Below are 11,112 nucleotides of genomic sequence, written 5' to 3' on the forward strand. Positions count from 1 at the left end.
TTTCACAATAATTTCATTTAAAAAAATAGTTACAAGTCTATTTAATTATCTAAAATTAAACAAGTTACTCGTTGTCAATGGTAAGTTTTTAAAAACGTTGCATCCGTAGCCATTATTAAAATTCTAAATTATTTTTAACTCTACTGCGCTTGCGTATAATAACTTTCCACTTATTTCTAAAGTCTAAACGACCGTGCCGTGGCTAAAATCCAAAGTGGTATAATCAAAACAGATAAACTGACCACTTTTCAGTTTTCCTGATAACAAAAACAAATTCTGCAACCCTTGAGAATAAAACAAAAACTGTATATGTAAGAAAAATAAATAAAGAATCAATCGCCACGTTTCGTGACCTCTTACATGAAGTAAACTGGGGTTTATTTTTGTTTTTGTTATCAGAAAAACTGGAAAGTGGTCAGTTTATCTGTTTTGATTATACCACTTTGGATTTTAGCCATTGTGTAATTATTAGTAATTATATTATCGATAATGGATGCAGTTGTTTTAGTCATGCGTGTTGGGTTGTTAATCTGGGGAAAACGCTGTATTCAAATTAAAATCATGTAAAAACCATTGACTGATTGCAATGACGTTAATGATGGCTACGATTTTTTTATTCGCATGTTCACTAGGCAATACAAAAAAGCCTTTCCAAAATTAAAAAAAATTATTAATTCTAAAAATTTGCTAAGTCCGTGGATGACGAGAAGACTCATTAAGTCGTCAAAAAGGAAACAAAAACTCCACCAAAAATTAAAAAAAAAAAAAAAAAGAACTACAAAGATAAAATAAAATATAAAAAATATAAAAATGTTTAAAAAGTTAAAAAAGCAATCCAAAAAAAAATCTTCATTGCTTAATAATAACATTTAGAAATGCAAGGAAAACATGGAATGTAATTAAAGAAATAACAGGAGTGGGAAATGTGAAAAATGATAATTTGCCAAAAAGATTGCAAAGAGATGATAATAGAGAAGATGCTTTTGTTAATAAAAAAATTGCAGAAACATTTAATAACATTTTTATAAATATAGGAAAAAACCTTGCCGGTGCAATTCCTGAGGGAAAAAAATCATTTAATCTCTTTAAAAAAAATCTGATTCCTTCATGGAGGAGTCGGAGCTTTTAATTGATGAACTTCGACTAGCAATTAGTATGCTGAAAACAAAGTTGTAAATGTTGTAAAAGCGGTCTCAGATCTTATAGAGATACCTCTTTTTAAAGTTTTTAATCTTTCCCTAAAAAACGGCATTTTTCCTGACCAACTAAAATTAGCAAAAATAATTCCGATATACAAAAGCGGTGATGACTTGATAAAATCTAACTACAGACCAATTTCCATACTTTCCTGTTTTTCCAAAATACTAGAGCGTTTTATGCACAACAGACTGTACAATTATCTTGAAAAAAACAACATTCTTTATCATAAACAGTTTGGTTTTCGCAATAACCATTCCACGGAACATGCAGTAATTGATCTTGCCAACCAAATTTTAAATGGTTTTGATAACAACAGTTACACACTCGGAATTTTTCTAGATCTATCAAAAGCATTTGATACTTTAAACCACAAAATTCTTATTTATAAACTACGCAATTATGGAGTAGTTCACTCCAACTTAAAGTGGCTGCAATGTTATTCACAAAATCGTAATCAAGGAGTACCATATGACTTAACATGTTCTCCATTTGAATCAATAAGTTGTGGAGTTCCCCAAGGATCAATACTTGGACCTCTGCTGATTTTAATATATATAAATGATATTTATTTGTCTTCAAAAATACTTAATTATATTACTTTTGCTGATGACACTAATGTTTTCTTTTCTGACTCAAATTTAAAAAATATTTTTTATATTGTAAACACAGAATTACTATATCTTAATGAGTGGTTTATAGCAAATAAACTTTCATCAAATATTAAAAAACGAAATATATTTTGTTTGCTGAACCATCTAAATCCGATAACCTTCCACTTAAATTATCTGAACAATTAACAATATTAAAATAAAAAGAGTTATTTCAATGAAAATACTCGGAATAATTTTCGATGAACATTTAAATTGGAAAAGCCAAATAAAGCTAGTCGAGAACAAAGTTTCAAAGACTCTGGGGATTATGTACAAGACAAAATATCTTTTGAATGAATTATGTTTAAAAAATTTATACTTTTCATTTATACATAGCCATATTAACTATTGTAATATTGCCTGGGTATAAGTAGTAGGTTTGAAAAATCAATTGCATCATGTCTATTTGTACCTGTGCGAAAAAGTTTTGTTTAAAATACACATCTTTTTTAGAGTAGTTTGGATTGTTTATGACTCTTAGACCCACTTTAAAACTTCTACCTCTACCATCAGCAAACACTTTAAGCTAAAATTAAAAAAAAATATTTGAGTTACTAAACCATTATGTAAAAGCTACAAAAGCTTCGTGATGTTGTATCTTCTTTTTCTCAATGATTTTCCATAAAAATTCTGAAATGTTTTTTACAAAAACAGAGGGTCTAAATAAAATTTGCTACTGTTGATAAATCTTTTTTTAATCTTTTTTTTTTTTTTCATTTTAATGTTATACCTACCGCTGACTAAACCCATCAAGAATTTTAGGCTTAAAACATTAAGGAGCAAAACAAAATAAAATATTGTTTAACTTATCATTGCCTATAATTAGATAAACTTCACTAAAATATCTTATAGCATTGTATAGTGATAAATAATACCTAAAAGATTTTTCTCGGGAATTAAAAACTTCAAGTTTAACAGTTTCAAAAGATTCTTCATTTGACTCTTGTTTGGTAAGACTTGAATAAACAGATTTTCAACTATGTTTTACTCGTATGCATTTCGCAATGTTGATAATATCTCTTCCTGGAAATTGTTTGTGAATTTTCAGACTTTTTATACAACTATTTGTCCACACAGGACTAACATTTTAAAACCATCTAGTTAGTGTGATAGTATAAAGGCAAGCATGCTGACAAACAACTGCTTTACATATTGATTCATGATGTAAACCTTAGTCAAATAGAATCATTCATCAACAGGGCATTCCTATAAGAAATTGGAACAGGATTTTTTATAGGATAACACATTTAAATACAATCTATAGTAATAACTTTAGGATAGGATTCTTATTGAATCCCGTTCCAAGACCTTACAGGAGTTTTATCCTATAAAACACCAAATGAACAATATCTAATAGTTTTATATGCACAGTACTTACTTACTATTATTATTATTTATTTCGTTATTTTACACATTTTACAATGTTATCTATAAATTTAAACAATATTTATAATTACAAGCTGACTGGGTCAAGTCAAGGTGTCTTAACATCAAGCCCCTTCGTGAAATACAGAAAAATACAATAAATTTTATATCTTCCAATATTATATAAAAGAGTAAAATTAATAAGTTTGAAAAAGAATAAAAATTTAAAGGTTAAAAAAAAATTTAAAGTTAAAAAAGAAATTAAAAAAAAAAAATTGAAAAAATTATTAAAAATAACAAATAAAAAAATTACAAATCAGTACATATTGGCATACATATTCAATACAATATATAAAAAAAAAAATTACAAATCGGTACATATGCGTATGCATATTCAATACAATATTAAAAATAAATAAAATACATTAAAAATAAAAAATACAAAATTATTTCAATTTTTTAATAAAATGAGAGAAATGGGAAAAAGGATGCTAAGCTAAAAGATTTTAATAACTGCAAGAATTTTCCGTTACTGGTCGGAGATGATTTGACCAGGATTCTAGACATTTGCAGCATTACAGAATTACATATTTTTACTGTAAATTTTTTTAAAATTTTCCGTAAATTACCATAATATCTAAACTATAATATTGCATTATGAGTATTAAATCGATGAAGCTGTATTTCTAAAATAATTTTCAAAAAACCAGGGTCTTTTAAAAGCAAATTATTTTGGAAGGAAATTTAAAGGGTAATATTTTATTTAAAAATAAAATCTCACATATCCATTGTTGCATTAAACATATTTTATAATTTAAAATAACAGGACCTCAGTGTAAAGCCTTTAACACTTAAATTATCTAAAGAACTAAGAAAAATTCTTTCAGAAAATCTTCATGGATTTTGTAATACATTGCATGTTTTGGATGTGGTATCTCAATAAATATGTATTGCAAATATTTTTAATCCTAATATAAAAAAATTAGAACATTTTTTTCATGCATTAAAACAATCAACTAAGTTAACAAAACCTCGTCTTTTATTCATATTACAGGGTTCAGGGTTACACACCCTGAAAATCTGGTACTTAATGCTGAAAAAGTATCCCATCAAAATCCTTTTAGCCAATGATTGTGTATGTTTTAAGGTTCTTATAACACCAAAAACTGATTTCATAGTTTAAAGTCCAAGAGAGATATTTTAATTTGGATATTTTGTGCAGAAAGTTAAATTTGACCGTTATTTAACAATAGATATCACCTCTTAAAAATGCATTTTGCAAGTTTTTAATTATCAAAGTGATAATTGATGAAACTAAATTTGGTATAAGTACGTCTAAAGAGCCTTGCTTGAACTTACCTGAAATTTCAATCAATTTTTTTGAGCTAAGAGAATTTACTCAGCATATCCATGCAACATATCCATGCAACATATCCATGGAAAAAATATTTAATTTCCACGTACAAAAAATTTTGTTTTTCCACCATTTCTAAGTTTGCCAAAAACCATGACGACTACAGAAAATCTGTTTCCTTAATCTGTATGAAAATAGCAGACTGGCAATTGACAGAATCTTACCAGAAGAAAATTCATGAGATAATCTTAAATACTGTGACCTTCTATTCTGAGGTTCAAAGGAGCACAACTTGCTTATTTGTACTAATACACTAGAAACTTTGAAAATGTCAAGGTAGTTTTTCAACTCATTAATGAGGACAAAGCTTGCTCTCTCAGCTCCATGTTTGTCTTGAGTGACATCATGCTTGCAAACATGTTTTGAAGATTTCAATTTCACATCATGTTTTTGATGTGAAATTGAAATCTTCAAAACTCACTGCATGAGGAAAGCTTCTACCTTTGGAAGCATTAGACAGCAATACAAGCGTTTTGTCCAATCTGGAGATTATTTAAAAAATGCTAAAGCTTTCTTCAATGCTGTTCATCCTCCTTTGCTTCCTTTTCCTAACCAAACAGTTGTTTTAAAAGTACTTCCTCCATGGAACTTCATTTACTTCTTAATGTGGTCAATCACATTGTGAAAAGCCTGGTACAAAAATGACTAAAGGCCATGGATTGGCTTCACGCTATTCATTTAAACTTACCATGGTAACCAATAGAATGGCAATGATTGCATGAAGTTGCTCAAAAAGGTGAATGAACTGAAATTCCTTTCTAAAGCTTGAATCTCATTCAGAAGCCCTGGATTTTTGTCGTACTTTGAATTCATTTAAGGAAGTTGTTTCAGCTTGTTTTAACTGTCCCCATTTCACTTAATTATATTTTTCTGAAGCTCCAGATTTCTATCGCTTTAAAGGCTCATGCTGTTTTTCATCATGTTCAACAATTTTTCAAGATAAAAAAAAATTAGCCCGTAACTGTGCAGTGAACAAGCCACCGAAGCTTTACATTCTTGTTTCAAAAGACATTAGGAAAGATACAAAAGAAATGCTTCTCATCCCGACTACTCTCATCAGCTCCTAAACTGTGTTGTTGATTATAACAGCAAAAAAAGTGTGAATTGACTGCGCGGAACTCGGCCAAAATGTAAAAAATTTCAATAAGAAGAATCTGACAAATGTTGTGTTGTTAAAATTATTTGTTAAGAAGTGTTTTTATGGCCAATATGTTTGTTAATAAGAAAAAAGAGTGATAAAATAATTCAGAAATCAATTCTGTGTATTTCGATTCAATATTTAGACTTTTTGAGTGAAATAATTTTTTTTGGGAGAAGTCTTTTGTTGTTATAACTTAAGATGAATATCAGTTGTAGAAAAATGTTAACAACTCCGTTAGATTTCAATACAAATTATCATAGCTCAGAAATCTAAGGTTTAAGTTTACTATTGGAGTACCTCAAAAATGTTAATAATTATAGTATGTGGGGCATCTGGACACTCCATTTTCACATTTAGAAAAATCTGGGAGGAACCACATTTTTAGAAAATTGACATCGTAAATCTGCTAAAAAGTCACTTTTTTTGTATTTAAAAAAACTAAATATGCTGACAGAAAGTTTAAGTTTATTAAAAAAAATATTCATATGTCAACTTTTTAAGGTCTTTAATCTAATATTTATACATAAATATCATTAGAATACTCAAAGTTGGTCAAAAAAACATTTTGTAATAAAAATATTTATTTTTGACTATGCTTTTTTATTTTTTATTTTTAGTTACCCATTTATTATTATAGATACGTAATATATTAAATCAATGGCTCCTCAGCTCTCAAAGAAGAGTAGAGAATATCATTTTAAAAAAGATCATGTACATTTTCAAAAGATCATCTGCTGTTGCTGCCTTGAAAAGAACAACAAATCCATTCCAGTTATTAAAAATTTGGAAGGTCTGGTTCAAGTATTCTGTAAGCCCGAGTTTTCGCTGAAAGTATTTGTCTACCCTACAGGATTATGCCCAGTTTGTAATAAAAACTTATATCTCTGTAAGGCTGGTAAAACTATTTCAGGCACAGTTACTCTAAAATGGAAAAATGCTGATTTGTCTAGCTTGCAAACCTCAAGAGATTGCTCGAAATTATGTATGTAAATATATGCAGTCCGGGAAGAAATAGATTATTAAATAAAAGTATGAAAAAGTGAACTAGCTCAACACTAAAACTTTGCCAAATATACTTCTGTGAAATTGCTAAAGGTAAACCCCACAAATGTTTACCTTTTAAGGCTTGCACAAATGTTTCCGAGAGTATTTCTAAAATTTCCAAAAATGTAAAGGAACAGGTAGCTTGTTCCCTTCTTAGAGAAATTTATTCTGATCAAGAGCAATGTCTGGGAGCTCAAACAATTCTTAGAACAGGTAAACCATTGTTAAATAAAAATAGTTAGGATATATTTTTAAAATAACAGTTTACCTCATGATAAACTATTATTCTTAAAATAAACAGTTATTTTATATTAAGGAGGTAAAAGAATTTATATTACACTTGGTACTCAGAAAGTTATCAGAAAAAGATTCTTTACAATGAGGTAGAAGCTTTGGTAAATACATTTGGACTTAATCAGTTTAAGTCTAATGAATTGTTAAAAACTTTGAAGAGAAGTGGTGTAAAGTTTGAGAGAAGTGGTGTAAAGTTTGAGAAACATGGAGAAAACCCTGGATGAAAAAAGTAAACTACTTTCGAACTATTATGTCGCTGAATTATTAGACTTTCAATAAAAGGAAAAAAATAACGATTATGCTACAGTGAAGAGAGACTTAATATATATTGAAGATATTACAACATTTCTGGATTTTGTGATGAAATATTGAGAGCAGGTACCACAAAACACATTTGTAAAGATTGGAATGGATTCAGGTATTTATATTTATATTCTATTAACAATCTTTTTGAAAGCATATTTTTGTGAAATGATAATTATATTTATGAAAACATAATTATATTTATAGGTGGAGAATCATTGAAAGTAATAGTAAATCTGTTTGAGCCAACCAGGGACAGGGCAGAAGATAGCAGCTCCATAGGATCATACTCAGGGACAAATACGTCACTTGTTTTAGTTTATTGTGAAAGGGTAAGTGAGAATCATTCTAACATGACTAGGATAGTGTAAAGATTGAAGTTGCATGAATGCAAGTACTCATTGGCTTCTGACATGAAGTTAATCAACATATTGCTAGGAATTTCGGTATGTTGTTTTAAATGATTTTAAGATAATAAGACATATGAGGTATACACTTATTAGGAAAAGGTTTTTTTTTACCCAACAGTATATTTATAAATTGAATTATTATATAAAATTGTAGGCTCATGGAGGATAGTATGCCTGTGCATGGTGTGAAGGTTCTTCTGAACTATTTTCTGGAGAGTAAAGAAAGTTTCAATCTTTGAATGATTACTATGGACTGTATTCGTCTGCAGCTTCGAAAAAAAATTAAGGAATATAAAGTATAGACAAATAAGTATATTGTAAATATTTTCAAAATATATCATTCATCACAAGTTTATCATTTTTAAAAGGATAAAAAGTTATTATTTCCATATATTTATAAATATTATAGAATGGCACTAATCCTTGTCTGCTTAAGATAGAAGACAAATCCCTAAGTATAATAAGAGAAGTTCCATTACCAGAACTTCACCTTCTGATGGGATTTGTTAACCATGTGGCAGAATTTATAATGCAGTTTTGGTCTGGATTTATAGATTGGGTCAAGAGCATTGGATGCCTTCGAAAAGGTTACCATGAAGGAACATTTCAAGGAAACACGTGTAGAGAGATACTTAAAAGTTGCGACAAACTTTAGTTGGTAATTCCTGTTAAACTGTATCCTCTCTTGGAAACAATGAGAAATTTTAATAAGGTTGTTCAATTTCAATGCGAAAGTTTAATAAGGTTGTTCAAGCTATTCAATTTTAATTGAAAGTTTTACACAAAGTTATAAAGATATGCAAGACTGTTGCAGAAAGGTAATCACTGTATTCTTTAACCTTTGTATTTGAAACCAAGTTATTGATAAACATATTTATAGTAAATTTTTTTTGTTTTGAGATAAACAGCTCACGGTTTCCAGGAAAGTACATGCTGTAACCGCACATCTGGAAACATTTGTTAATTTGAGTGGCCTTTCCCTTGGTCAGTTTAACGAGCAGAGATCTGAATCTTGCCATTCCAAGATGAAAAGTGTAATAAAGAGGTTTGGAGCTTCGCAGTACAGCAACAAACATAAGGAAAGAAGCAAAAGAATTGCTGAAGCGCTCAGTTCAAATAATTAATAAGTTATTGAACATACATCAATTGTAAATCAAAATACAAACACTATTGAAATCTTAAGTTAAAAACATTTGTAAATTCATTCAAAAAGACAATAAAAACACATTTGTATAACAATTTTAAAATATTTTATTTAGTATTTATTATATTATTATTTTTCATACATTAGGTTATTAGGCAACATGGAGGGGTTGGTGCGGCGCGGGGCCCCCTGGGAAGTCTGCGTATCTTCTAGGCATTCCTGCTAATCCTAAGAAATGTTGTGGAAAAAAGGTTAAATTTACTCCTATAAAAGTAATTCAAAAGTGAATCTTACCAAAAGTTTCATTAATAGCAAATCCAGAGATTTTTCCAAATCAAAAGTAGAATCCCCAAACATAGCAAATACTGCACCTAATGATAAAACATAGTGGAAATGAGCTACTACATAATATGTGTCGTGTAATAAAATGTCTAATGATCCATTAGCTAAAATCACGCCAGTTAAACCACCTAAAGTAAATAAAAATATTTTAATCCCTGTAGGAACGGCAATAATCATAGTAGCTGCTGTAAAATAGGCTCTAGTATCAACATCCATACCTACAGTAAACATTTGATGAGCTCAGACAATAAAACCTAGAAAGGCTATGGCTAATTGAGCATATATAATACCTAAATACCCAAAAACTTGATTTTTTGAACTGAAAATAGGAATAATTTATGAAATAATCCCAAATCCTGGAATTATTAAAATATATACTTCTGGATGACCAAAAAATCAAAATAAATGTTGATATAAAACAGGATCTCCTCCTCCAGCTGGATCAAAGAAAGTAGTATTAAAATTTCTATCAGTTAATAACATAGTTATTGCTCCTGCTAAAACGGGAAGAGAAAGAAGTAATAAAAATGCCGTTATTAAAACAGATCATACAAATAAAGGAAGTTTATAAAATGTTAAACCTGGTGTTCTCATGTTAAAAATAGGTGTAATAAAGTTAATTGCTCCAGCAATTGAAGAAAATCCTGCACAATGTAGACTAAAAATAGCTAAGTCCACAGATCCTCCTGAATGAGCTAAAGGCCCAGATAAAGGAGGATAAACTGTTCAACCTGTCCCTGCTCCTTGTTCTACTAAAGATGAAGTTAAAAGTAAAATTAATGCAGGAGGAAACAGTCAAAAACTTAAATTATTTAGTCTAGGAAAAGCCATATCCGGTGCTCCTATATATATAGGTACAAATCAATTTCCATAACCTTCTATTAAAACTGGCATGACTAAAAAGAATATCATTATAAAGGCGTGAGCTGTTACTTTGACATTATAAAATGATCATCTCCTATTACTCTTCCTGGTGCTGAAAGCTCTATTCTAATTAGCATACTTAAAGCAGTTCCTATCATTCCAGAAAATGCCCCAAAAATTAAATATAAAGTCCCTATATCTTTGTAATTAGTTAAAAACATTCAACGTGTAATTCAATTATACACTTATCTTTTGAAAAAATAAATAATTTTCTAATTTTCCTATTGCTGGAATTATTAATAAAAAATAAAAATAAAAAAATAAACTAGAAATTATACTAATTAATATATAAGGGTTTTCTATAGGTTTAGAACCTAATCAAGTTAATAAAATAAAATTTGCTATAAACATTCAATATAATAATTTTCCTATAGGTCTAAAGGTTAATGAAAAAAATTTATTAGTATGTAAAAATGGAATAATAAATAAAATTATTATACTTAAAATTAAAGCTAAAACTCCCCCTAACTTGTTAGGAATTGATCTTAATATAGCATAAGCAAATAAAAAATATCATTCTGGCATTATATAAACCGGAGTTACTAATGAGTTAGCGTTAATAAAATTTTCTGGATCACCCAAAGTATTAGTATAGAAAAATACTATAAATAATAAAATAAATATTAACATAAAAAATCCATAAACATCTTTTATTGCAAAATACCAATGAAATGGTACTTTATCAAAGTTACTATTAATTCCTAAAGGATTACTAGACCCGACACTATGAATTAATACTACATGAATTAAAATAAAGATGCTAATACAAATGGAAATAAATAATGTAAACTAAAAAATCTACCTAAAGTGGCATTATTTACACTAAATCCACCCCAAATTCATTGAACTATATCATCTCCTATATAAGGAATTGCAGATAA

This window comes from Hydra vulgaris, chromosome 09 (genome assembly GCF_038396675.1).
Source record: "Hydra vulgaris chromosome 09, alternate assembly HydraT2T_AEP".
Taxonomy (NCBI): domain Eukaryota; kingdom Metazoa; phylum Cnidaria; class Hydrozoa; order Anthoathecata; family Hydridae; genus Hydra; species Hydra vulgaris.